This window comes from Muscardinus avellanarius (genome assembly GCF_963383645.1).
Source record: "Muscardinus avellanarius genome assembly, chromosome: 4".
In the NCBI taxonomy this organism is placed as follows: Eukaryota; Metazoa; Chordata; class Mammalia; order Rodentia; family Gliridae; genus Muscardinus; species Muscardinus avellanarius.
Window position 1 is genome coordinate 63,214,838 of NC_137789.1, and position 26,243 is coordinate 63,241,080.

Below are 26,243 nucleotides of genomic sequence, written 5' to 3' on the forward strand. Positions count from 1 at the left end.
GAGCAGACAGGACTGGACAAATCCTCACCGCAGCGCTATGGATCTTGATAGAGGAGGGCCTCGACTAAGCCCTAGGGCCAAAAGACTCTGAAAGGATTAAAGGAGATCCTGGAAGACTGAATTTCTCCAAAACGGGACTTTTGTTGTGACACCCCCCACCCCCCCACCCACCCCCACCCCTGCCTTTCTGGATTCTGGGATCTTGCCCCCCTAGGGTTTACCTGTGAGACCAGAAACCTGATTTCAATCACAAAAGCCAAGTAGGTGGACTGTAATCGCCCAGTCCCAGATGAATCTTAAACTGTGATGCCATGGATCTTCTTTTATCCTGTTTATCTTGTTTATACTTAATGCCTCACTATTGTCCTTTGGTGCTTACACTGGATATAGGGTATAAATACTGGTGATGAAAATTAAAACTTTGTCAATTGCACAAGAGGCAGTTGTCCATGTCATTTCTTCAGATTCCTCTCTCCCAAGCCCCCAGGAACAAGACCCCACACTTACAGGGACTTGAAGGAACTCAAGGGGGAGGAATCGCTGCAGGACTTAACCCCTGCAGGACCACAACCGAAGCCTTTGCCCACCTTTCTGAGAATCTCGGTTCCAAGAGGACTCAGTGCCTGGCTGAGCCAGTCCATCGCAGAGCTGGGCATTTTCCAACAGAAGCTACAACTAGGGTATGGTATCTCTTCCACTGCTACTCCTTCGCTGGGTTGGACTGAAAAATCTCAGACCCAGGGAGATTACCAAATCTGTACAAGTCCCTGGGGGTCCAGTGCTGGGATTTCTCCTGTAGGGGCCACAATTTCACTTGCAGTTTTTGTGCACACTGATCTGGAGCTGTCGCAGGTGTGGTAAACTCACCACTGCTGCTGGCAATATGGCGCCACTGCCATGCCCTCAGCTGTGAGGCTGGTGTATTTCTTTTCTGGTTTTATGCCCCATTCTGTGTCCCTGGAGGGTGTGATAAGCCATGGCCACTGGGAGTTTTAGACATTCTTTGCACTGAAAGAACTGCAGAATTATACCTGAATGATCCGCAGCTTCTCACTTTAGCTCCTTGTTTACCTTTCCTCTCTGGAGCCTGGTGCTGTGAGGCAAGATGGAGCTGGTGCGGCTCCACTGTGGCAATGTGGGCTGGTTTCTTTTCTGGTCTCTGGTTGTTCTTCTAGTTTTCTTTTTCTCTGTCCCTTGTATTTACAGTTTTTATTTCTCTCCTAATAGTGTTTTCTGGCTATGAAAAGCACTGATTTTGTGGCAATAGAGATTGAGTGTTAGTATGACTCATAAACACTGCTTTTCTTGGTCACCATCTTCTCAGACGTCTGAATGTGTACTTATTAAACACAATCAAGTCCTTGAATTTAAGATTAGAAGACACTAAATCACACCACATTCTTACTAAAGTAAAACCAAAGCTGTATTCATACTCACTAATATACTTAAAAGTTTTAGTCGACCTTCCAGGTTTATCATCTATAAAATGAGGTAAATGGTTTCTTCTGAAACTTGTTCATTTACTTAACATTCACTATTTGGGCACCAGAAACTGGGCTAAGCACTGGGAATTCAGAGAGATAAAATGGAAGATGCCATAATAATCAAAAGACATGCCACCAGAATGAAACAAGCCAAAAGGACCAATTAGAGCAGCAACATTTAAGCCTGAGATATGCATTTTATTTGCAATTAATGTGATATCTCATAGTCCTTTGAGTTAAACTATTTTAATTCCTGACCTGACCTCATTGTCCCATACCTCCCTTCAATTTGAGACCCCCTTGGGTTCTCATTTCCTGAACTCCAGGAACTCTTGGCTCCTGTTTCAGTCAATATTCTAACTGCTATAACTCAAAATTCCTGACAACCACAATTTAGAGAAAGGAAGATTTATTTGCTCACATTTTTGGAGATTTCAGTGGTTTTAGTCCACAGTAGGTCAGGTCACAACTGGAGAGCTCAGAGAATGGTGGTGGGAAGCAGAGAGAGGGCAGCGGCAATATTATATTTTATATAACAACAAGAGTACATCCCCCATAATCTACCTCCTGCAACCACACCCTACCTGCCTATCTTGCCACTCAATAAATCCATTAGTCAATCAATAGATTAATCCACTGATTATGTTAGAGCCCTCATGATCCAATATTATCATTTCTGAGCATTTTGCCAATACATGAGCTTTTCCTAGGTATATTCTATATCAAAACCACAATAGCTCCTCACTTCTACTGTCATCAGAAGTATCATTCTAGCTTCCAGCTCTGCTTGACTTCACCTATCTCCCAGTGTTCTCTGAGTCACAGCCTTAGCATGGCTTTTTGTTCAATTCTCTGATCATTATCAGTATAGTGGGCGTAGAACCAAGATGTGAATCAAATGTTTTAAGAATAGAGAAAGGAATTACTAACTTTGCCTGAGGAAGTTAAAGAGTCTATTTCACCTGACCATTGAAACTAGGAAGAAGAGGAAAGGCATTCCAAATGGAGAGGATAGCAAAAGCAAGTGCATGAGGATGTGAACATGTATCCTCCAAGGCCCTCTTCAGAAGAAATACCTGGAGGGACACCTGCTAGAAAATTCTACCCAAAGTGAATTACCTCTCCACTCAAGACAAACACTCACCTGAGGATTTCACTAGATTTAGCCATAGAAAGAACAGAGTTATATAAGAATGAAGGGAAGCCAGGTGTGGTAGTTCATGCTTGTAATCCCAATAATTGTGAGACTGAGCCAGGAGGATTGAAAGTTCACAGCTTAAGCAATTTATTGAGGTCCTCCACAATTTAGTGATACTCTGCTTCAAAATAAAAAATAAAATGGGCTTGGAGTGTAGTTCAGAGATAGAATGCCCCTAGGTCCAATCCCTAATATCAAAAAAATGAGAGGAAAAAGCATACAGGAAGGAAAAAATAGAAGTTTCATCAAATATCCAGTGTGAGTGTGACTACCTCATTGATGGCTCCCTTTTCTTTGAGTATATCTCTCAGAAGATAAAAAGTTACTTAGTACTTAAAAGTCTTCACAGACAAAGTATTTTGTGGGATGACATTGGACCTCATTAAATTGCACTGGAGTATTAGCTGAGAGGTACATAATAGTTTTCTTTAATTATTGATTATCATAATTTTTAATGATTTTCTTTTTGTTGAAAAGAATTTAGCTTCTTACTCAAACATGTGGCATATTTTGTCATTCTCTTGTATCAATAAAAGACACTTGGATAGTCAAAATTCATAGATATTTTTTATTAAATTTCTATCCCTTATTTTTTCTTTCCTTGGTCACAATAAAAAGATCCAAAGTAATCATTATCTTCTAGGCTGTTCAGAACATTTTGATCCAGGATACCTCACATAGTTTATGCACATTAAACCAAAATTTGGAGCCAGATTTTTCCATCTAAAGTTCCCTGAAGCCTTTTATTCATATTTCTGCCATTATCTCTTGTCCCAAACTTGCTGGGTTTACCCAACAAAAGAAGAAGAAAGCACTGTGTTCATGTGTCAACATTTAGGAAGTGGTAAAGTGGTAACATTTTTTTCTCATTTTTTTGTCCAAGCCAGAAATTATCAAGTTCACTTTTGTGGGGATTTTCTTGTAAATTTTTTACTAGAAAGGAATAATTATTTGAATCATTTAAATTAGCCTTGACCAGAAAGTCAAAATGTGGGTTATAGGCTATACTAAATTCCTATTATTGTTAAAAATAGTATTTCATATGATGAAATTCCAAGACACTTCTGAATATATTAAGTTTTCTTCTTATACACTTATAGTTATTTAATACCGAAATATTTTATATTGATAAAAATAATAAAAATGAACATAAAATACATTCTGTATTCATAAGGACAATGCTAGCTTCTGTAGCAAACCACCAAATCTTCATGTCTTAACCTAATTGATTTTTTTTGGTAAGTTCAATAGTAGTCCTCTTGATCAACATTAACTTTTCTCCATGCTATGACTCCTTCTGTCTTTTGACTCTGCTATTCCCTAAGTATCTACTTCAATATAAAGAGAAAGTACATGAGGAAGAGAGGGGAAGAATTTGTACTGGCCAAATCCCTTACTGGCACAAATCACCCCGCTCTCATTTCATTGGTAAAAATGTGTCATAAGATAACACCTAATTACAAAGGAAGTTGGGAAATGTAGTTCCTGGAATCACATCCATTTGAAAAAATGGCTTGCAGGGCTTGGTGGCACATGCTTGTAATCCCAGTATTTGGGAGGCTGAGACGGGGGATCGCAGTTTGAGGACAGCCTCAGCTACTTAGTGAAGCCCTTTGTAACTCAGTGAGACCCTGTTTCAAAATAAAGAATAAAAAATAGGGCTGGGGGTACAGCTCAGAGGTAGAATGCCCCTGGGTTCCATCCCCATTACCACACACACACAACACAAAGAAATGGCTCTATTCTATCAAAGGGGGAACATATGTTGGTAGATTACTAGTCTTCACTATCACATAGTTTTAAATTATAAAAATACTACAAACTAAAATGTTAAATCATCTTATATCCTGAGTAACATGCAACAACAACATGTCAAAAAACAGTTTATACTGAGATATGTGTTGACCTTAACCTTTATAATATATTTATATGGGTTACAGAAATTGTTCATCTAGATTTTATTCTCTTCTCACATTCTCTTTAATTTGCTTTTTCAACTATTGACATAAAGATGTTACTTTGACTTGGAAATGTTTTAGTAGTCATTTAAATCCTTATTTTTTAAATAAAGAAAAGTTATAGGGTAGTAGATGATAAATCAAATGGACTAAGTAACTGAAGCCAATTTTATCTGCCCTTTATTAACAATATTATAAATATTAAATTAAAATAAAAATTTTATCATCCTATACCTGAGGTCCATGTGAGTAAAATGAATGTGCCTTTATTTATTTTGTTATATACCAATATAATTAAGACCATATAACAAATAATGCCAAAATTAACAAGTAATATCAACATTAGCCACAATAGATTAATGTTCAAATTTGTGAATAGAGAAAGATATATATAACACTTAACCTTTTTCCATAAAATAAGAGACTTGGATTTGGTAATATCTAATTTCTACTGGAAAAGAAGCACAAAGTAAAAAGTTCCCCAAAATCCCAGTTCTGTGTTTGTAGGTCTTTTGGGAATTAGCTAATTAGCACCTATGTCATTTGCTTTGCTAGCCTTAACATCACTCATCTGTTGTTTAGAACTGCCTCACTATCTATATAAAAGTATTCCTTAGTACACCAACTTCTGTTTGATTTCAAGATGTAAAGTCAGTACTGTGTTTAAACTTTATACACTGCAAGTGCATAGTTTTATTGACTGCAAAATATATAGTGGAGTTCATTTAGCATTTGAAGATGCAAATGAGCACAGCCACACAGTGAAACATTAGGCGTGCCATTTTTTGGTGACAGATATTGTCTTCTTCCAGGGTTGCTTAGTGATTTTTAATGAAGTTATATTGAATTTTTGTAGTGAAACCTGAAACTTTCTTGAGGTGGAGTTTATTTCTAGAAGCTTGTGGTTTCTCTATAAACTCCAAATCCATGTGTGGTTCATAGAAAATGTTGGTAAGATTCAATCAACTTTTTGGAAAACCTGGATAGGATTTCATGCAATTAGGAACAAGAAAATGAATGTGTTTTATTTACTTTAGACAAAATTCAGTGGGTTTTGAATTTAGAATTGAACAATTGAGGTTTAAGTTCCATTCACAGGAAAAACAAGACTTCCTAGTGGAAAGAAAAGACTTGAAGAAAACAACTTTTCCTTTGGAAAAATACAAAAATTGTTCATGCATAAGGTCTGGAACCAAAGCACAGGGATTGAAAGGAGGTCACCTGAGAAGAATTTTTAAAAATTGTGGAACACCCCTGGTTTCAATCTCCAGTCACCAAAAAAGTACACAAAGTCCTTCTGCTCCATACCATGGTTAAGTGGCCATATTAAGGAAAAGCACTTATGTGATTGCTTAGTTGTGGGCTAAACTAGCTGGACAGAGGCTTCAGTCAATACAGAATCCAGCAGTCTGAGGAAGGGAACAGGACATTCACTTATTCAACTAATATGTCCTGTTCTCATTGTTCTCCTTAGTCTAAACATCTGCTGTCTTTCTAAGTTGGCTGGTTTTCAATCATTTTCCAATAGATGGAACTGGAGGACATTATGCTAAGTGAGATTAGTTAGTCACAAAAAAATTTAAAAAACCAGATGCTATCCCTAATATACAGAAGCTAGGGAGAAAATAGGTCACAGGAGGAACTCTAGACAAGGAAGGAGATTCTATAGATGAGCAAATAAAGTGACCTAAATGAGGGGATGAGAGGGGGGAAGAGGGAAATTCTCTAATGCACATGATGTACTTCAACAAATATATCCATATCAAGAAATTGTGTGTTGCAGTATGTGACTCTCTGTTGTTAGTCTCCCTGTTGAAGTGAGTTTCCAGAAGATAGGTGTAAACCCACAATCTTTGACGGGGTAAAGAAAAAGTCAGCCTCAGTTACATGTTAATGGACTAAATTCAAGAAATTATTTTTGAAAAAACAATACAATGTTTTAAAAAGCAAACAGTTGGTTATCCATGCATTGTTTGAATTCAGCTGACTGTATTCCAAATAAGAAGTTTCTGTGAAGTAAATAATGAAATCATTGTCCCCATCATTTCAGAAGCAGGAAATCTACAAATTGGTGTTAAGGGCAAATTTTTACATGCTATGTGACGACACCAGTCTTATGACCTCAATGTTCTGACACCTACAACAACTAAGATATGGGCTGATTCACAAGATGGAAGAAAAATCCATTATGTTTGTAAGATTACGTTTTTCCTTTCTGGCATTTCATAAGTTTTGACTGGAAGATTTTATGGAAAAATTGAATCTACAAGAAGTTAAGCTTAAAAAAAAACTCATTAACTGGCAAACTATGAGAAAAAATAACTTCTTCTAACCATATGGAGAGAGTGTGGAAAAGAGGCATATCATGAGTATCAGAGGATGTAGTTAAGAGGGTGGGTATGCCCAGACCAGGGGAAGATGAACAGGAGGACTCAAAAATGAGATTTCCATCATGGCTTCTATACAGAGATTCTCTTTTTGCCAGAAAAAATACCCAACGTATTTTTAAGTTAAGGGTGGAAATATTTGTAGAAATTCAAAAATAAATTGTTTAATCTAAAACTTCTGAAATCAGTCCTACTACTTAAAAATACAGCCAGGTTCTTCTCTCCTGAGAGGGAAAAAATCTGAAACTTCTAGAGATGAGCTTTGGAATAATAAAGGCTTCAATTCCATGGGATGCATTTGGAACAAGCCCAGGGCAATTCTGAAGCCAATCCAGTCTGGTTTTCAAATAAATCTGAGCTGAGTTAAAGGTTGGGTGAAGGCCATCAGAAACCTGCAAACAGGTGAAATTTAGTAAAGTAAGCTCATTTGAATTGATTTTTAAGATTTATCCCAACATAATATACTGAAAGGTTATTCTCAATTTTTATTTGTTTGAACAAGTTTATATGCAAACAGGGAAACAAAATGTCATGTTTCATAGAACTTTGATTAATTTGAATATTATATCCTAAAAAGACCTAGACTTAACCAGAGTTGGAAAATTTTACAAATGTTTTGTAAGCAGACTGACTTGGAAGAAAATTGAGAAAGAAGTTTTATGTTTTGTGTTTAATTTAAATGTAATTCACATTCCATGATTTCTACATTTTTAATTCAACAACTCAAGTTGGGGTGAAAAATTTAGAACTCCTGAAAAAGATGAGATTCCAAGTATAAAATGACTGAAATAAAAGGTGGACAGAATAATCCTAAAATCCTCCACCTGAATAATTCAATTCTCCAAGCAGATGGAAGACAGACAGACAAACAGAATCCTAAACAGAGAAAACTTGTAATAATTTTTCCTAGATTATGGATGACAACAAATACTCTAGCCTACCATTTTCTCTTCATTAATTATTTTTCTAAACAGATCATTTGAAAGTCCTAATCAATGAACAAACACTTAATGAGTCTACTAGTTTATGAATGGTGTTAAGCAGTGCTGGCAAATGATGCCTGGAGGCCAGTCTGTTTCACTGGTCACTTCTGTGCAGCCCGTGCACTAAGAATGTATTTTATGGTTTAAATGGTTAAAAAAACAAAAGAAAAATAACATTTTTGTGATATAAAAGTGATATAAAATTCATACCTCAGTGTCTATAAGTGATGTTTTACTGAAATATAGGTCCATTTTTTCATTTACATACTATCTTTGGCTGATTTTGTACCACAATGACAAGTTAAATGTCTATATTTGCAAAGCTGAAACTATTTACTATCTGGCCCTTTACAACAACACCAACACCAACAAAAAGTTTACTGGATTTGGAGATATAGCTCAGTGTCAGGGCATTTGCCTACCATGCAGAAAACCTGAAGTTTGATTCCCAGCACTGGAAAAAAGAAATTTGCCAACTTCTGAATATAGGACATACTCTGCTTTTATTGGTTTTGAGAGGAGCAAGGAATTTATTTGTAATAGCCCATTATTTCCTGTCTGAAATCCAGGATGATATATGTGTGTATATATGTATGTGTGTGTGTATATATATATATATGTATATACATATATATGCATGTGTATATATACATACACACACACATGCACACTTTTTTAAGCCATTTACATGTTAAAAGAGCATCAAAACCATGGGTACAGGTATATTTTACAATTCACAGGTACATTTTAATATTGTTTTTTGTATTAATATTTGGCTTTTGCTTTAATAGTGCTAATAAAAAACTGAATTTGATTTTCAAAAAAAAAAGTCCTAATCATTTACTTAGTATAATCACCTGAACTCAGCACTTAAAATTCAGAAGTATTGTAGTATTTGCCAATGGAAAAAATAATAATAGACCCAAGGATTAATTCAAAACACAGTACTGAATATATTTTTGTTCTTAGGTAAAAATCAGTAAACACCAATGAAACTGAAAATTGACTGAAGATTACCTATGTTATTTTCTGTATTTTCTTTTATGCCCCAAGTGTCAAACTACCAATGTGTTAGCTAGAGAAGAGGTACTATAATGGTTTCATGTTTTTAAATATTTAGAATATACCAAGCCCCATACACTGAAAAGATCTTAAAAAAAAAAAAAAAAAGATGAACCCAACAGCAATGAGCAACCTTCACACCAAATTCCCACTAACAGAACCCAAGACTCTTTAGGAAAATAGTTGACTCCAAGTGTGAGGCAAGAAATGTAAAACATGAACTTGGAGTACCTTATTATGCCAGATAACAAGGAAGAATTATATTAGGAGCATAATAAAAGAACTCAAGAACCAACATTAATAGGCTTATAGTGGCCAATAATAGGAAAATTTGAACATCAGTAAAATAGTAAAGGCAATAGACTGAAAGACATGAAATATGTTTAAATTTCTTAATTCATAGTATCCCCCCCACAAAAAAAGACTTTACCCCTCCTTGGTGATACTAGTGAACCAATATACTACTTTGAAAAGTAAAAGAAGAAATGAACCAATCTTCTAGCTGTTAATATACAGGGTCTAACTAAGTTGCAGAGGGTCTCACTAAGTTGCAGAGGGCCTCACTAAGTAGCTGAGGCTAGCCATGAACCTGCAATCCTCCTGTCTCCGCCTCCCAAGTACTGGGATTATAAGAGTGTGCCACCACTCATAATCTTCCAGCTTGATGATTATACTTTGAAGGGGTTACTCCAAGATTCTTGAGAAAGATATTCCTGGGCTATAAAACTGGCAATCAGATGTACATCTCAAAGAGGCAGAAGAAAAAAATTATAATTGCAAGTTTTCTAAAGCAAATGCTCTAAGGAAATGTAGATCTGAGGCCTACTATAAAGAAGAACCCTATTTAAAGTTTAGTTAGACTAGTGAATGATTAAGCCTTTTGATAATTATAAATTAGTTTTATTTTCTAGAATTTTATAAAAATACAATCACACAAAATAACTTTTTAATTTTTTAAGAAATAATCTTTTAACCACACTCCTTTCCCTCAACATAAATAATTTTTATTCATTCATGTTGTTGCATATATTAAAAGTTCATTCATAGCCGGGCGTGGTGGCACACGCTTGTAATCCCCGCGCTTGGGAGGCAGAGACAGGAGGATCACGCAGGTTCGAAGCCAGCCGCGCACACTGGCTTAAGAGACCCTGTTTCCAAATAAAAATGTAAAAATAGGTCTGGGAGTGTAGCCCGGAGGTAGAAGGGCTTCCAGGAACCCCAGTACCACCAAAAAAAGAAAAAAGTTCATTCTTGCTTATTGATAAATAATATTGCATTGTAGTCAATACCATAGTTTGTTTATGCATTCCTCTGTGAATGAACATTTGGATAATTTCCAGAGTAGGGTGAATACAAATAAAGTAGTTATGAACATTTACATACAAGTCTATGCATAGAACTCAAATATGCCAAATTTTTATAGATTGTTTTTGGTTTGCTAATAAATTATCTAGGATTACAGGCATATGCCACAGCACCTAGCTGGTAGGTTTTAATAAAGATACCATAGCTGGCACAGAAGCTACAAGTAGGTTGGCACTTGACCAGATTTACTCTAAATAATCAGTCAGCCACCATGAACCATTGGTTTTTGCAAGATCTCAACAGATGAATTGAAAAGAGAACCATGGCCCTGTATCCTTTAAAGTTTTGGATAACACTAATCTCTGAAACCTCTCAGATGATCTGATATAGTTTCCGATTTGCCATTTTGGGCTACAATTTGGGAGGTATTTTGGCAATTTCTGTGGCTTCTACCTGGTTGGCCTTTCTTACCACAATACTACACAAATCAGGGGATTAATGTGAGAGGTCCATCTGTCCTCAAAAACTCTGACTCATCTCTCATCTCTCTCCCCACTGTACATTATCACCCTGAAAGTCAGACAAATGGCAACTATACTAGGACCCTGTGTACTCACATTTAAAGCAACACTCCAGCCTCTAAACATGGCCATTCTTGAACAACTGTAAGGCCAAGAAGACATGCCCTCCAAAGATCATCATTTAAAATAATACTCTAGACCTCGGAAGTATAAAATTCCCTGCCAATTATCCATGAGCCATCTTCTAGAACCTACATGTGACTCTTCCTATGTCTTTCTGGTCATCACTGGATGACGCTGCTAGTGAGCATATCTGAAAATTCGGAAGATAGCCAAGAAGAAGTTGGTTGCTCTAGGGCAGTCAAAACATGGTGTTACTTAGGCTTTCTTGTCTCCTTCTGATGAAAGCCGCTCTTGTATGAAAACCAGCCAGCATGCCCTCAAAGATGCCATATTGCCTTATGTAAGTCTGTCCCCTGGCCAGTTGCCCACCTTTGTTCTGATTTGATATTTAGACTGGACTGAGACAGTCCGGTGTGTGAAAGTCTCTCACAGATGTGCTATGCAGATGTCCTATGCAGAAATCTCTATGTGGTGCTCACATGTAGCCAGCTGGCTGCCACTGGGTGCTGGAGGCCTAGGCCTCCTATGTCAGCTTGCTGCTACTGGAATGAAGCCATCTTTAACCCCCATCATGCCTAACTCCATTTTCAGCCAGATGAGATTGAGTCCACAACTTCCCAGCTAGGGCCAATTGTGCAGGTGTGCTCAGAGTTTGGACCTGAACATAGAGGCGTATGCTTACGACTGAGTGAAGCCACCAGCGGCAAAGAGAAGAGTGATAGTTTCAGGCCTTGGGTTTCTATTTGTATGCTTGCTCCATGTCATGTACATGGTAGGCCTGAACACAGGTCCTTTAGATAAACATTAAGAGAATATTTGTTACAGACCCTTGTGTGGAAACTGCAAGATTTGTTCTCCAAAGGACATAGTCTCCTTTCAGTTAACAAACTCTGGAATTCAAAATTTGTTTAGATCTGGAGACTTGAGTGAAAAATTACAATTTCACAATCTGGCTTCTGCTCACAGGCTTTAAGAGTCAGATAGCATCCAAATGGACTTCCCATGCATTCCTCCACTGAGAACACATGGTCTATGTGTGGTCAAGCTGAGGCTTAAGTTGCCCTGACTGTGACTCCAGCTTCGCTCATCACTTTGGTAATTAGGTATTTCTTTCCTCTGTCAGGTCAATGCTGCCACTTGCCTCCACAGTTCAGAATCCTTTAGGATTGATACTAATTCATGGCACTGATTTTAGTTTGATGACAGTATCTTTTAGTGTCAACCCTGGCCAAACAAGGATAGTACCACTAAACTTCTCCAACAATCCATACAAATATTGCTTTAGACTCCAGCATGCAGGCACACCCAAGAAGCCTGTACTTTAGAGTGTTTCCCAAAATGGTCAAAGCCCACCTCAAGTGCCCAGAACTAGCCAAGGACAACAATGCTGTTCACACAAAAACAGCTGAGCTCAGAGCAGGAGCTGCATGCTTACTAACCCTGTTTCTCCCATTTTAGATATTCTCCAATTATTAAGCCTACATGTGGAGTCACCAGAGGTCCCCAAGGAATTCAGGACCTGAACCTTTGAAAACCTGGAGCCCCATGGTCAGATCCAGCTTTAGGACAGGATCCTAGCAGCCAATTCACTCCCGCCAGCAATTGCAGCACTTTCTTTCACATGATCAAAGAAGTATAGTTCACCAAACGGTGTTGATATATGCTGATGTGGGGTGACTGTCACGCATGTCAGAAACAGGACCAGGTCAGAGCTCTAGACCATGATGGTGACCCTTGTGTTTGAGTCACATGTGTGAGCCCAGTGCCTCTTTCACAAATGTGCTTTTGAAATTCATCATTATTAGTGTGTATATTAATACTGCTGAATTGTACTCCATTATATAAATATAGCCATTTTTATAAATGTAGGATGTACCTTTGAATGGTTTCTAGATATTGGCTATTATTAATAAAGATGCTATATGTAAATTCCTTATACATAAATGTGGATACTGGTTGTCATTTCTCTGGGATAAATATCACACACTGGGCTTGTTAGGTCATATGTTAAGTGCTTTTTAATATACAAGAAACTGCCAAGCTATTTGCCAAATGAATATAAATTTTACATCTGCAACAATAATTTGAAAAAATTCCAGTTGCTCCGTGTACTTGCCAATAATTAGTATTATCAGTCTTTTGAATTGTTTTAATACTTTTATTGGAGCATTATAGTCTCACATCATAATGCAGTTCAGAGTGATAGTGACATACATGTACATAGCACTTGGTGGGCTTTCTCCTGCTCCCTCTCTATTTTCCCCTCTTCCAAGTACAGGGTATTGAGATTGACATTTGTATTCTCACTTATGTGCGTGTCAGTGAAAGTGATTCCTTCATTGATCCTCCCTCTCCATCCCCCTCTTCCCCTAGAACACCTCCCTGGCTCCACTAGAGCTGTTATCTGAACTCCCACTAGTATCCCAATTACTCCAAGCTTCCCAATGAAAGAAAACATATAACCCTATACATTCTGTGACTGGCTAATCTCACTTAGCATAGTCTTCTCCATGTATTTTCCTAAAAATGACATAATTTGATTCTTCTTTATTGCTGGGTAAAACTTCATTGTGTGGATATCCTATGACTTGTGATATGATGAGTAGTAATCCATTCATCTGTTGATGGACACCTAGATTGTTTCCATAATTTGGCTTTTGTGAATTGTGCTGCTATAAACATTGACATGCATATATCATTATAATACTCTGATTTTAGTACCTTTGGGAAAATAACCAGGAGTGGTAGAGCTGGATCATATGGTGGGAATATTTGCAGTTTTCTTAGGAATCTCCACACTGATCTTGGTGGCAGCTGCACTAATTTGCAATCCTACCAACATTTCCTATTTTCCCACATTCTCACCAACATTTATTGTTGTTTGACTTCTTGATAATTGCCATTCTACTTGGGTTAGATGGAATCTCAATGTGGTTTCTATTTGTATCTCCCTGATTGCTAATGATGTTGAAATTTTTTCATATATTTATTGCCATTTGTATTTCTTCTTTTGTGAAGTATCTATTAGGCTCAATTGCTCATTTCTTGATTGGGTTGTTTTTTTGTTTTGTTTTGTTTTTTTGTTTGTGTGTGTGTGTGTGTGTGTGTGTGTGTGTGTGTGTATTACGTCTTTCAAGTACTTGGTATACTCTAGATGGATATTAGTCCTCTATCAGAGGTATAGCTGACAAACATCTCCCATTCTGTACACTCTCTTTAGACTCTTAATGGTTTCCTTTGCTAACAGAAATGTTTTAGCTTAATGCCATACATTTATTAAGTTTTGTTTTAATTCTTGAGCTTTGGGGGTCTTATTGAGGAAGTATCTACTATGCCTATATGTTGGAGAGTTGGACCTATGTCCTCCTCTATAAATTTCAAAATCTCTGGTCTAATTTCCAGGTTTTTGACACATCTTGAGTTGACTCTTGTGTGGGGTGACAAATTTGGATTTATTTTCATTTTTATACAAATGGATAACCAGTTTTTCCAATGCCATTTGTTGAAAAAACTTTTTTCTAACATATGTTTTTGGCACCTTTGTTGAAAATCAATTGGTTGCAAGTGTGTGGATTTGTTCCTGAATTGTCTATTCTGTTCCATTGGTCTATGTGTCTTTTTTTCTGCCAATGCCATGCTGTTTTTATAACTATAGCTCTGAGTATAATTTGAAGTCAAGTACTGTGATATGTCCTATATGGTTCTTATTGCTGAGAATTGCTTTGGCTATTCTGGGGCTTTCATTTTTTATATAAAATTTAGGACTCATTTTTCTAGCTCTGTGAAGAATGACATTCGTATTTTAATAAAGACTGCATTGACTCTAGTGAGAATCGCATTCTCACTTTTGGTAGAATAGCCATTTTGACAATATTTATTCGGCATGTCCAAGAGCAAGGGACATCTTTTCATCTTCTAAGATCCTCTTCAATTTCTTTCTTTAGTGTTTTATAATTTTCATTTCAGAGGTCTTTTATCTCCTTAGTTTATTCCTAGGTATTTTATTGTTTTTGAGGTTATTATAAATTGAATCATTTCTGTATTTCTTTTTCAGTGGATTCACAGTTGGCATATAGAAAAACTACTGAATTTTGTAGATTGATTTTCCATCCCTCTATTTGGAGAATTGGTTAATAAGCTTCAGAAATCTTTTGGTTGAGTTTTTGGGCCTTCTAAGTATAGGATCATGTAACTGCAGATGGACATCATTTCGGTTCTTTTTTTTTTTTTCCTATTTGTATTCCTTTGATTTTCTCCTCTTGAATTATTGCTCTGAGAAGGGTCTCAAGCACTATGCTAAAAAGGAGCAATGGCCATGGCATCCTTGTCTTGTTCCTGATATTAAAGGGAATTTTCACAGTTTTTCTCCATTCAACATAATGTTGGCTTTGGGTTTACTGTGTATTGCCTTTATGATGCTGAAATTCGTTTATTCTATTTTGATTTTTGGCAGTAATTTTACCATGAATGGGTATTTAGTTTTGTCAAATGCTTTTTCAGCATCTGTTGAGTTGATCATAGGATTTTTGCCTCTAGTTCTATTTATGCGTCAAATTACATGTATTGATATGGGTATGTTGAACCAGACTTCCTTCTCTGGAATGAAACTAACTTGATCAAGATGTCCAGTTTTCCTAGTGTTGTTTTGAATGCATATTTCTAGCACTTTGTTTAGAATTTTTGCATCATTGTTCATTCAAAGATTTTCTTTTCTTGAGATATCTTCATTTGGTTTGGGTATTAAGGTGATACTAGCCTCATAGAAGGATTTAGAAGTATCCTATTGTTTTCTATTTCACAGAATAATTTTTGAAGTATTGGGTTTAGATCTTCTATAAAGTTTTATTAGAATTCAACTGGTATTTCATCTGGACCTGAACTTTTCTTTGATGGAAACCTTTTTATTGCTGTTTCTATCTCTTTGCTTGCTATTGGTCAGTTTAGGTTTTCTATATCTTCTTGGTTCAATTTATGTAGGTTGCATGCATCTAAAAATCTGTTAATTTCTTCTATGTTTTCTAGTTTATGGGAGCATACGTTTTTTAAATAATTTCTGGTGACATCTCCTTTTGAATTTCTTATTTTAATAATTAGGGCTAATTCTCTTTCTTTTGGTTAGGTTGGCTAAGGGTTTATCAATCTTGGTCATCTTTTCAAAAAGCTATCCTCTTGGTTCAATATAGATAGGTTGTGTTTCTAAAAATCTGTCATATTTTATGTTTTCCCATTCATTGGAGTATAATTTCTTTTTTTTTTTTGTACTGGGAATTTAACCCAGGGGTTTTCTGCCTCTGAGCTACACCCTGAGCCCTATTTTATTCTTTATTTTGTAACAAGATCTTATTAAATTGTGAAGGGCCTCACTCAGTATCTGAAGCTGGCTGTGAACCTACAATCCTCCTGTCTTAGCCTCCCATGTACTGGGATTATAAGCGTGCACCACCATGCCTAAGTATACATATCTTAAATAGTTTCTGATGATCTTCTGTATTTTCCCACTGTCTGTGGTGATATCTCCTTTTTAATTTCTTATTTTAATAATTTGGGTCAATTCTCTTTATTTTGATTAGGTTGGCTAAGGGTTTATCAATCTTGTTCATCTTCTCAAAGAACCAACTTTTTGTTTTGTTGATCTTATGTATTTTGGGATTGTCATGAGTTTATATCCTTCTGAACCTGCATCATAGTTGGCTTAGTTATTTCAACCCACAGACACCACTGCTGGAAGTTCTATGGTGATTGTTGTAGACCCTGCATGGGAGTGGTGAACTGCCAACCCTATGTTCCATCTGCCCAAGTGTCTCTAGGAACTGTATCTGACATGTACCACTGTAGCTCCCACCCCCACATCTTCACGGATAATTTGCCAACTCACAGCCCAACGCTGGATGTTCATTGCCATGCAGTTCTCTGTAGCTTGCATACAGGCTCCTGCTGGGATGCTTTGTAAACTCATGGTCTTGAGGAGTGCCCCTATGGTCCTTGCAAAGATGAGTTCCACCTTAGCCACAAGAGTTCTCTGGGTGATTTAGCTGGCTGGTCTGTAGATTCACAGTAGCCTTGATAAGAGAGGTTATAGCCCTGGGTCCCAGCAGGAAGGGCCTGTTGTTTCTCAGCCTAAGTTCAGTTGCAGCCATAGGACTTCAATGGGTAACTTGACTAGATGGTCTGGGGAGTCTAGTCCTGAGGCATTTGAGAAAAATGTGATTGCTTTTGATGAGTTTTCTGTAGTCACGGGCTCTACAAGATTGTTTCTTTTTTTGCTGAGTTGATTTCAGAGTTGTTCTCTGAGAGCAGCTGTTTCCAGCAGTCACCAGCCCTAGTGAAGGCTCCCAGTTTTTTTTAACTCCTCTAGTGGTTGTAAAATACCTATCATAGTTTTAATTTGGATTTGTCTTAAACTTTGTATATTAGTAGTTTCTGAGTTGATATAATGATTGATATGTGTGATTTTCAATTGATTTCAATTGTCTTATTGAATTTTATGAATAATGATACTGAGCATCTTTTCCTAGGCTTATTGGCTATTCATGTATCCTCTTTTGTGAAGTATCCACATTTTTGCCCATTTTTAGTGAGTTATTTTATTGAGTTAATAATTCTTTATATAGTTTTGCTATGTCTTTTGTAGATATATATGTATTGTGAATATTGTCTTTAATTCTGTGGTTTGCCTTTTCATTTTCTTTGTGTGTGTGTGTGTGTGGTACTGGGGTTCCTGGAAACCCTTCTACCTCTGCACTACACTCCCAGACCTATTTTTATATTTTTATTTGGAAACAGGGTCTCTTAAACCAGTGAGGCCAGCTTTGAACCTGAGCTATCCTCCTGTCTCCGCCTCCCAAGCGCGGGGATTACAAGCGTGCACCTGGCCTGCCTTTTCATTTTCTTAATAGTGTCTATTAGAATGCAGGCAGTATAATTTTAATAAAGCCTAATTTAGCAGATGTTTTTTGGGGATGGAACCCTTCTACCTCTGGGCTATACTCCCAGACCTATTTATATATATATATATATATATATATATATATATATATATATATATATTTTTTTTTTTTTTTTTTTTTTTTTTAATTTGGAAACAGGGTTTAAGCTAGCAAGGCTGGCTTCGAACCTGAGCAATACTCCTGTCTCTGCCTCCCAACCGCTGGGATTACAAGTGTGTGCTACCACGCCTGGTGAGTACTTTAATATATTCTAATAATCTTTGGCAGTCTTAAACTATCAAAACTTTTTTTATTTTCTTCTAGAAGTTTTATAATTTCATCTTTAATATAGAGGTCTGTGGCAAATTCCAAGGTAATTTTTGTGTATAGTTTAAGATTAATGTTAAGGCATATGTTTTTAATATGTATATATGATTATTCCAGTGTCATTTTTAAAAAATGTCTTCTCAATAAAATGAATTAGTTCCTAGGCTTAAAAAGGAAGCAGCAATCTGGATGTAGTGACAAACACTTGTAATCCCAGTACTTGGGAGGCTGAGACAGGAGAATTGAGAGATCTCAGTCAGCCTCAGATAGTGTAGCCCTCCACAAGTTAGTGAGACCCTGTTTCAAAATAAAAAATAAAATAAGGGTAAGATTGTAGCTCAGAGGTAGAATGCCCCTCAGTTCAATCCCCAAGAGCTAGAAAAAAAATAGAAGCTCTATTCTGGATTCTCTATACCATACCATTGATGTTTATGTAGGTCTACTTTTTATGCCAATACCATATTAAGTTCAAATCTATAGCTTTTTACTAAGTCTTGAAATAATATCCCCCAACTTAAGTTACATCTCAAAATTATTCTAGCTAATCTATATCCCTCATATGTTCATAGAAATGTTAGAATAAAGTTATGAGTTCCTGTGTGGTCTTTTTTCTATTTTTATACTTTCATTAGTACAATGTAATTATACATCATAGTAATATTCAAAGTGATACAAACATACATGCACACACCACTTGGTATTATTCTCTCCTTATACCCACCCAGCCTCCATCACCACTCCTGCTCCCCTTCCTCTTCATCATACATGTCAGCGAGATTGGTAGTGAAAACTTCTTGTATGGACAGGATCTTATTTAAATTGTTCCCCCTCTTCATTCCTATTTTCTCCCTCTCAGCTACCCTCCCATAGTCCCCTTTCATTATTCTACCTTTTTCTCTCCTTCTTTGACTGAAGTCCCTCTGCTTCCTATCTCAGTTCTAGACTTCCACATATGAGAAAAAACATACAATCCTTGACCTTAAGCAAAAACAAGCCAGGCATGGTGGCATATGCTTGTAATCCAGTAATTGGGAGGCTTAGAGGAGAATATCAAAGGATTGAAGTCAGTCTCTGTAACTTAGTGAGACCCATTTCAAAATAAAAAATTAAATAAAATAGGGCTGGGGGTGTGGCTCAAAGGTAGAATGTCCCTGGGTTCAATCCATTTGATAAAATTTATTTTATCAAGTTGCTAATTGGAATAATTTGTTCCAAATATTTTAAATTGGTTCTCTTAAAATCTGTAGGCTAGCTAGGCATGGTGACACATGCTTGTAATCCCAGCATTTGGGAGGCTGAGACAGGAGAATCTCAGTTCGAGGACAGCCTCAGCTACTTAGTGAGGCCCTTTGAAACTCAGTGAAACCCTGTTTCAAAATAAAGAATAAAAAATAAGGCTGGGGGTGTAGCTCGAATGCCCCTGAGTTCCATCCCTGGTACCACAAAAAAAAAAAAGCAAGCAAACAAACAAACAAAAATCTGTAGGTTCTGCAGTGATGTTCCTTCTTTTATTTGTGTGTAATTAATTTATGTTTTTCTCTATTTTTCCATTTGCCCTGTTAGGATTTACTGATTTTTTTTTTATTTGTCAAAGAATGATTTTTGGGCTCTGCTGATTTTTCTGTTTTGATAGCATGAATTTCTACACTGATTATTTTTCTTCTCTTTGGATTTAATTTGCTTTTCTTTCTGCACCTTTTAGTGTGGATCTCACCACTCGAGACATCCTTGTTCCCATTTCTCACTTGTTACTTTACATTTGGTACATCCCTCCTCACACTTCATATTAAGTTGTACAACTCTAACAGTGGTGAAGCCCATTCGGTGAACTTTTCACTTCAAGTATATACTTTTTTTATTCTAGAATTCCTATTTGATCTCTTCTAAAGGTTTTTATTTTTCTACTGAGATTTCCTCAATCAGACTAAACTTTTTATCTATATGTTATCTACTTTAAAGTTTTGCTAAATTCAACATTTGAGTCATCTTTCTGCTTCTACTTAATGTTACTTTTATTAACTCTAGGCCTGTATCTTTGCTTGTCTAGTAAATTTTTTACTATCTATTGGACATTATAATTAACATAAAGATTTCATTTTATGATCATCCTTCTGAAAAGTGATCATTCTTATTGTAGTTGACAGTTGAATTACTGGCTAATCACCTTCAAACTGGGTAGGTTTGGTTTTACGTTTTGTTGTAAAGGATACATGGAACCCCAAGATGTTTCCAAAGTACCTCTAACTTGGTAGGGATCAACCTCCAAAAAGTGTCTCTCCTGTAGATCTTATCATGATTTTATAGTGAGTATAGAGAAATAGCCTTTTACTAGAGATGATTTTTCTCCCCAGATGACATCTGGCAATTTATAAAGACATTTTGGGTTGTTACAACTATAGTGGCAAGCACTACTGGCATTCAGTGAGTAGAAGCAAGAGATACTGGTAAACTTCTAAGACAGAGGACAGCTCCACACAAGAGGAAATTATCTGGCACATAATTATCAGTAGTACCAAGACTGCAAACCCTAGTAAACCTTTCTAAGGCAGTCTGGAAATATAATGAGGGGTTGAGGACCTCTACTCTGCTTGGAATGGACCTCCAACAACTTTCAGTAATACTTGATGACTAATTAGTAAAGTATTATCTGGTAAGACTCATAGTCTTGATCTACAGATGTTATTTCTTAATAAGAGACTTTGTAATATGACATTACAAGGGAAAGAGTAGAGTAATGAGAAGAATTAATGGTCATTTTACAATAAAGCCTTGCTTTTAGTGCTACTAATTCTTAGTTCATCATGTTCTTAATGCAATTTTTTTTTTTTTTTTTTTGGTGGTACTGGGGTTCCTGGAAACCCTTCTACCTCTGGGCTATACTCCCATGCCTATTTTATACTTTTTTTTTTTTTTAATTTGGAAGCAGGGTCTTTTAAGCCCGTGCAGCTGGCTTCAAACCTGCATGATCCTGTCTCCACCTCCCAAGCAAGGGGATTACAAGCGTGCACCACCACGCCGGGATGTTAATGCAAATTTTTTATTTTCTTTTGCACACTGAACTAAAAAATGTCAAGTCATTATTTTGTGTGTGTGTGTGTGTGTGTGTGTGTGCCGTACTGGGGATGGAATCCGGGGCATTCTACCTCTGAGCTACACCCCCAGCCCTATTTTTTATTCTTTATTTTGAAACAGGATCTCACTGAGTCGCAAAGGGCCTCACTAAGTAGTTGGGGCTGTCTGCAAACTACAATACTCCTGTCTCAGGCTCCCAAATTCTGGGCTTACAAGCATGCGCTACCACACCCAGCTCTTCTCTGCATTACATTTTACTAGCATTTTTATATTTTTACCAATACTGTACTGGGAAGTTCAGTGATAGTACATTGAAATCAAAGAGCTAAAGTATAATAATGAATGAAGTAAAAGACTGGAGAAAAAAAAAACCTATATCCTTCCTATGAGCTTTATAAAAGGTACTATGGATGATATACACCACCCAACTTGAATCAGAGTACATCAAAGGCCTGTTATAGGTATCTTTTGTTAAAGTCTATGTGGCTTTGTTGTTGTTTTCACAACCTTCTCATTCAACTCTCAAACCTTCCTCCTTCCTTGACGAAAACCTACCCCTCAACTCAGATGCAAATCATAAAGGATATTGTTTTTATCAATGTACTACTTTTCTAATCCATTAAGTGAGTTCTTCCTTTACCTCTCTGTTCATTTTTATCATGTAAGAAACAATTAAAATAAAACCATTATCCTCACACTAAAAAACACATTTCTTTAATTGGTTTAGAATCTACTACTCTACCCAGAAAAATAAAACTCTTCTGTAGTATTAGAAATCAAGGCATTCTAGTATAATTAGAGATAACAATATTAATGGGCCAATAGTTGACATAAGTCATATGAAGATTATATCTAAATACTGATTGACAGAGGATTAAAGATGGTAAGTAGTAGAAGGCAGTATGTTTCAGCTACTCCAAGACTTGGAAGTTAACCAATGGAAAGACTACTTCTTGACAAGACAAGAAAAGCAGTCAGAACTCAACAGAAGAAAGGCAGTTGAAATGTGATTGAATTGGAGGCAGCATAGAGAACAGAGAACTACAAAGAGCTCCACGTATCTTATCTGGTGAGTGGAGAGTGGAGGCGGGCACCATCTTGGCAAGCTGACAACTGCCAGGACTACCAACTATCAGAGATCAACTCCAGCAAAGCAGCTAAATATTCCTGAGCCAGTGTTGGAAAAGAACAAACACTAAAAAGCAATTATACTCTTCAAGCTTTAATACCTCAAGACCATGACTTTCCAGAACACCTGGCCAAATTACCAGAATACCCGGCCAAACTGCCCAACAACCAGACAAAAGATGAGTAAAGATTTTTCAGAAGTAAATAAGAGCATAAAAAATAAATGGTATAAACAAAATTGACCTATTAAACATAAATAGAATATTCTAACCAACAACAGCTAAATACATATTCTTTTCTGCTATATATGGAATCTTTTCCAAAATAGACCATATTTTGGACCACAAAGCTAGTACCAGAAAATTCAAAATACGTAATATAATTCCTTGCATCTTTTCTGATAACAATGGAGTAAAAGTAGAAATCAACAACAAGACACAATGGAATTACATAGAAATTGAATGGAACCATTTGAATGTAGACTAGATCATAGAAAAAAGAAGGGGAGAAATAAAAAATTCCTAGGATTAAATAAAAAGATATATACCAAAATATATGGGAAACTTTGAAGGCAGTTTTAAGAGAAAAATGTATAGATGGGAGTGTCCACTCAAGACCAAAAAGAAAGCTACCAAATAAACAATCCAATGACATACTTCAAAGACCCTCAAAAAACAGGAACAGCCTAATCCCAAAGCCAGTAGAAAGTAAAAAATAATTAATAGCAGAGCAAAAATTAATGAAGCATAGAACAAAAAAAAATACAAAATATCAACAAAAGGCTAGTCTTTTTGATAAGATGATCAAGATTGATAAACACTTAGCCAATTTAACCAAAAGAAAGAGAATCAACCCAAATTATTAAAATAAAAAATTCAAAAGGAGACATCACCACAGATAGTGGGGAAATCAAGACTATCAGAAACTATTTAAAAAATGTACAGCCAGGTGTGGTGGCACACGCTTGTAATCCCAGCATTCAGGAGGTGGAAACCAGAAAATAGCGGTTTGAGAACAGCCTCAGCTATTTAACGAGGCCCTTCACAACTCAGTTAGACCCTGTTTCAAAAATAAAAAGAATAGCCAGGTGTGGTGGCGCACACTTGTAATCCCCGCGCTTGGAAGGCGAAGACAGGAGAATCGTGCAGGTTCAAAGCCAGCCGCGCTGGCTTAAGAGACCCTGTTTCCAAATAAAAATATAAACAATAGGTCTGGGAGTGTAGCCTGGAGGTAGAAGGTCTTCCAGAAACCCCAGTACCACCAAAAAATAATAAAATAAAAAAATAAAAACAATAAAAAACAGGGCTGGCGGTGTAGCTCAGAGGTAGAATGCCCCTGGGTTCCATCCCCAGTACCACACACACACACACAAAAAAAAAAAAAAACCCTAAATATTGAAGAGAATCTTAGAAGATGAAAAGATGTCCCTTGCTCTTGGACATGCAGAATAAATATTGTCGAAATGGCCATTCTACCAAAAGCAATCTACACAGTCAATGCAATCCTTATCAAAATACCAATCTCTTTCTTCACAGAGCTAGCAAAATGAGTCTTAAACTTTATATCAAAAAATGCAAGCCCCAGAATAGCTAAAGCAATCTACAGCAATAATAACCATATAGGAAGCATTACAATACTTGACTTCAAATTATAATCAGAGCTATAGTTATAAAAACAGCATGGTATTGGCAAACAAAAAAAAGACAAATAGACCAATGGAACAGAATAGAAGATTCGGAAATGAATCTACACACTTGCAACTAATTGATTTTCAACAAAGGTGCCAAAAACATATTTTAGAAAAAAGATAGTTTTTTCAACAAATGGTGTTGGGAAAACTGGTTATCCATTTGTTGAAAAAATAGAATTAAGTCAAATCTGTCACCCTGCACATGAGTCAACTCAAGATATGTCAAAGATCTGAAAATTAGACCAGAGACTTTGAAATTTATAGAGGAGGTCATAGGTCTAACAATTCAACATAATCATAGTAGATACTCCTCAATAAGACCCCCCAAAGCTCAAGAAATTAAAACAAATTTAATAAATGGGATGGCATTAAACTAAAATGTTTTTGTTCAGCAAAAGAAACCATCAAGAGTCTAAAGAGTCTACAGAATGGGAGAAGATCTTTGCCAGATATGCTTCTGATAGAAGACTAATATCTAGAATATAAAAAGCACTTTAAAGACATACACTAAAAAAAAAAAACAACCCAATCAAGAAATGGGCAATTAAGCTTTAATAGACTCTTCACAAAAGGAGAAATACAAATGGCCAATAAATATATGAAAAAATGTTCATCAACATTTTAAATCAGGGACATGTAATCAAAATCACATTAAGCCAGGCATAGTGGCGCACGCTTGTAATCCCATCATTTGGGAGGCTGAGACTGGAGGATCACAGTTCATGGACAGCCTCAGCTACTTAGTGAGGCCCTTCACAACTCAGTGAGACTAAAAAAGACTAAAAAATAGGACTGGGGGTGTAGCTCGGAGGTACAATGCCCCTAAGTTCCATCCTCACTACCCCCCCAAAAATCGCATTAAGATTCCATCTAACCATAAGTAGAATGGCAATCACCAAGAAGTTAAATAACAACAAATGCTGGTGATGATGTGGGAAAATAGGAACTCTCCTACACTGTTGGTAGGATCACAGATTAGTGCAGCTGCTATGGAGATCAGTGTGGAGATTCCTAAGAAAATGGAAATATGATCCTTATGATCCAGCCTTACCACTCCTAGGTATCTTCCCAAAGGGACTGAAATTAGCCTATTGTAGTGTTACATCCATGTCCACACTTATAGCAGCACAATTCACAAAAGCTTAATTATGGAGCCAACCTAGGTGTCCATCAACAGATGAATATATTGCAAAATTGTGAGATATTCACACAATGGAATTCTACTCAAGCAATAAAGGAGAATCAAATTATGTCATTTTCAGAAATGGAAATGGAGAATACCATGCTAAGTGAGATTATCATAAGCGAGATTAGCCAGTCACAAAATGTGACAGGTCATATGTTTTTCTCATATGCAGAAGCTAGAAAGTAATCCAGACACTAGAGGAACTTTAGTTAGTGGAGGAGAAATCCCGTGAAAAGAGGGAGGTGGTGTAGGGGAGGGTTGGAGATGAGGGAGAATTAATGAAGAAAACACTTTCTCAGACATCATGTACCTATGTGAGAATATCAATGCCAACCTCAATATTGTGTACTGGGAAGAGGGGAGTGGGGATGGAGACAAGGGAAAGCCCACCAACGGCTGTGTGCATATGTCATATAAGTCTCCTGACTTTGCATGGATAGTGAGTTTTCTTGCCTTTTGTTTTTGTTTACAAACTCAGAGAAGATAAGGTCAATTAGACTTCTAGTTAATTTGCTTTATCAGTGTAAAACAAAAACAGTATTCAATTTCTATTTGAAAGTAGAATAGCTAACCTTACTAACACTAGAAACACAGATGGTAATTTGGATACTCATATTTCACTTTTAATTAAAGGAAGAGAACTATATCAAATATACATACATAGACTATATATGTATATTTCCTGAGTACTATATGAAACTTACTAAACACATACCAAAACTATTTTATAAAGATAAATATTGAGTCTTCATCATGTTCATGCTCACACCTTTTAGGTGGCTGAATGCAAAAGAGCAACTTTAATAACCAGGATCAGTATGTTATTCTTTAGGCCTCCATTCATTTTAACCATAAAATTGTGCATATTTAAATATACTGGGTCAGTAGTTTGT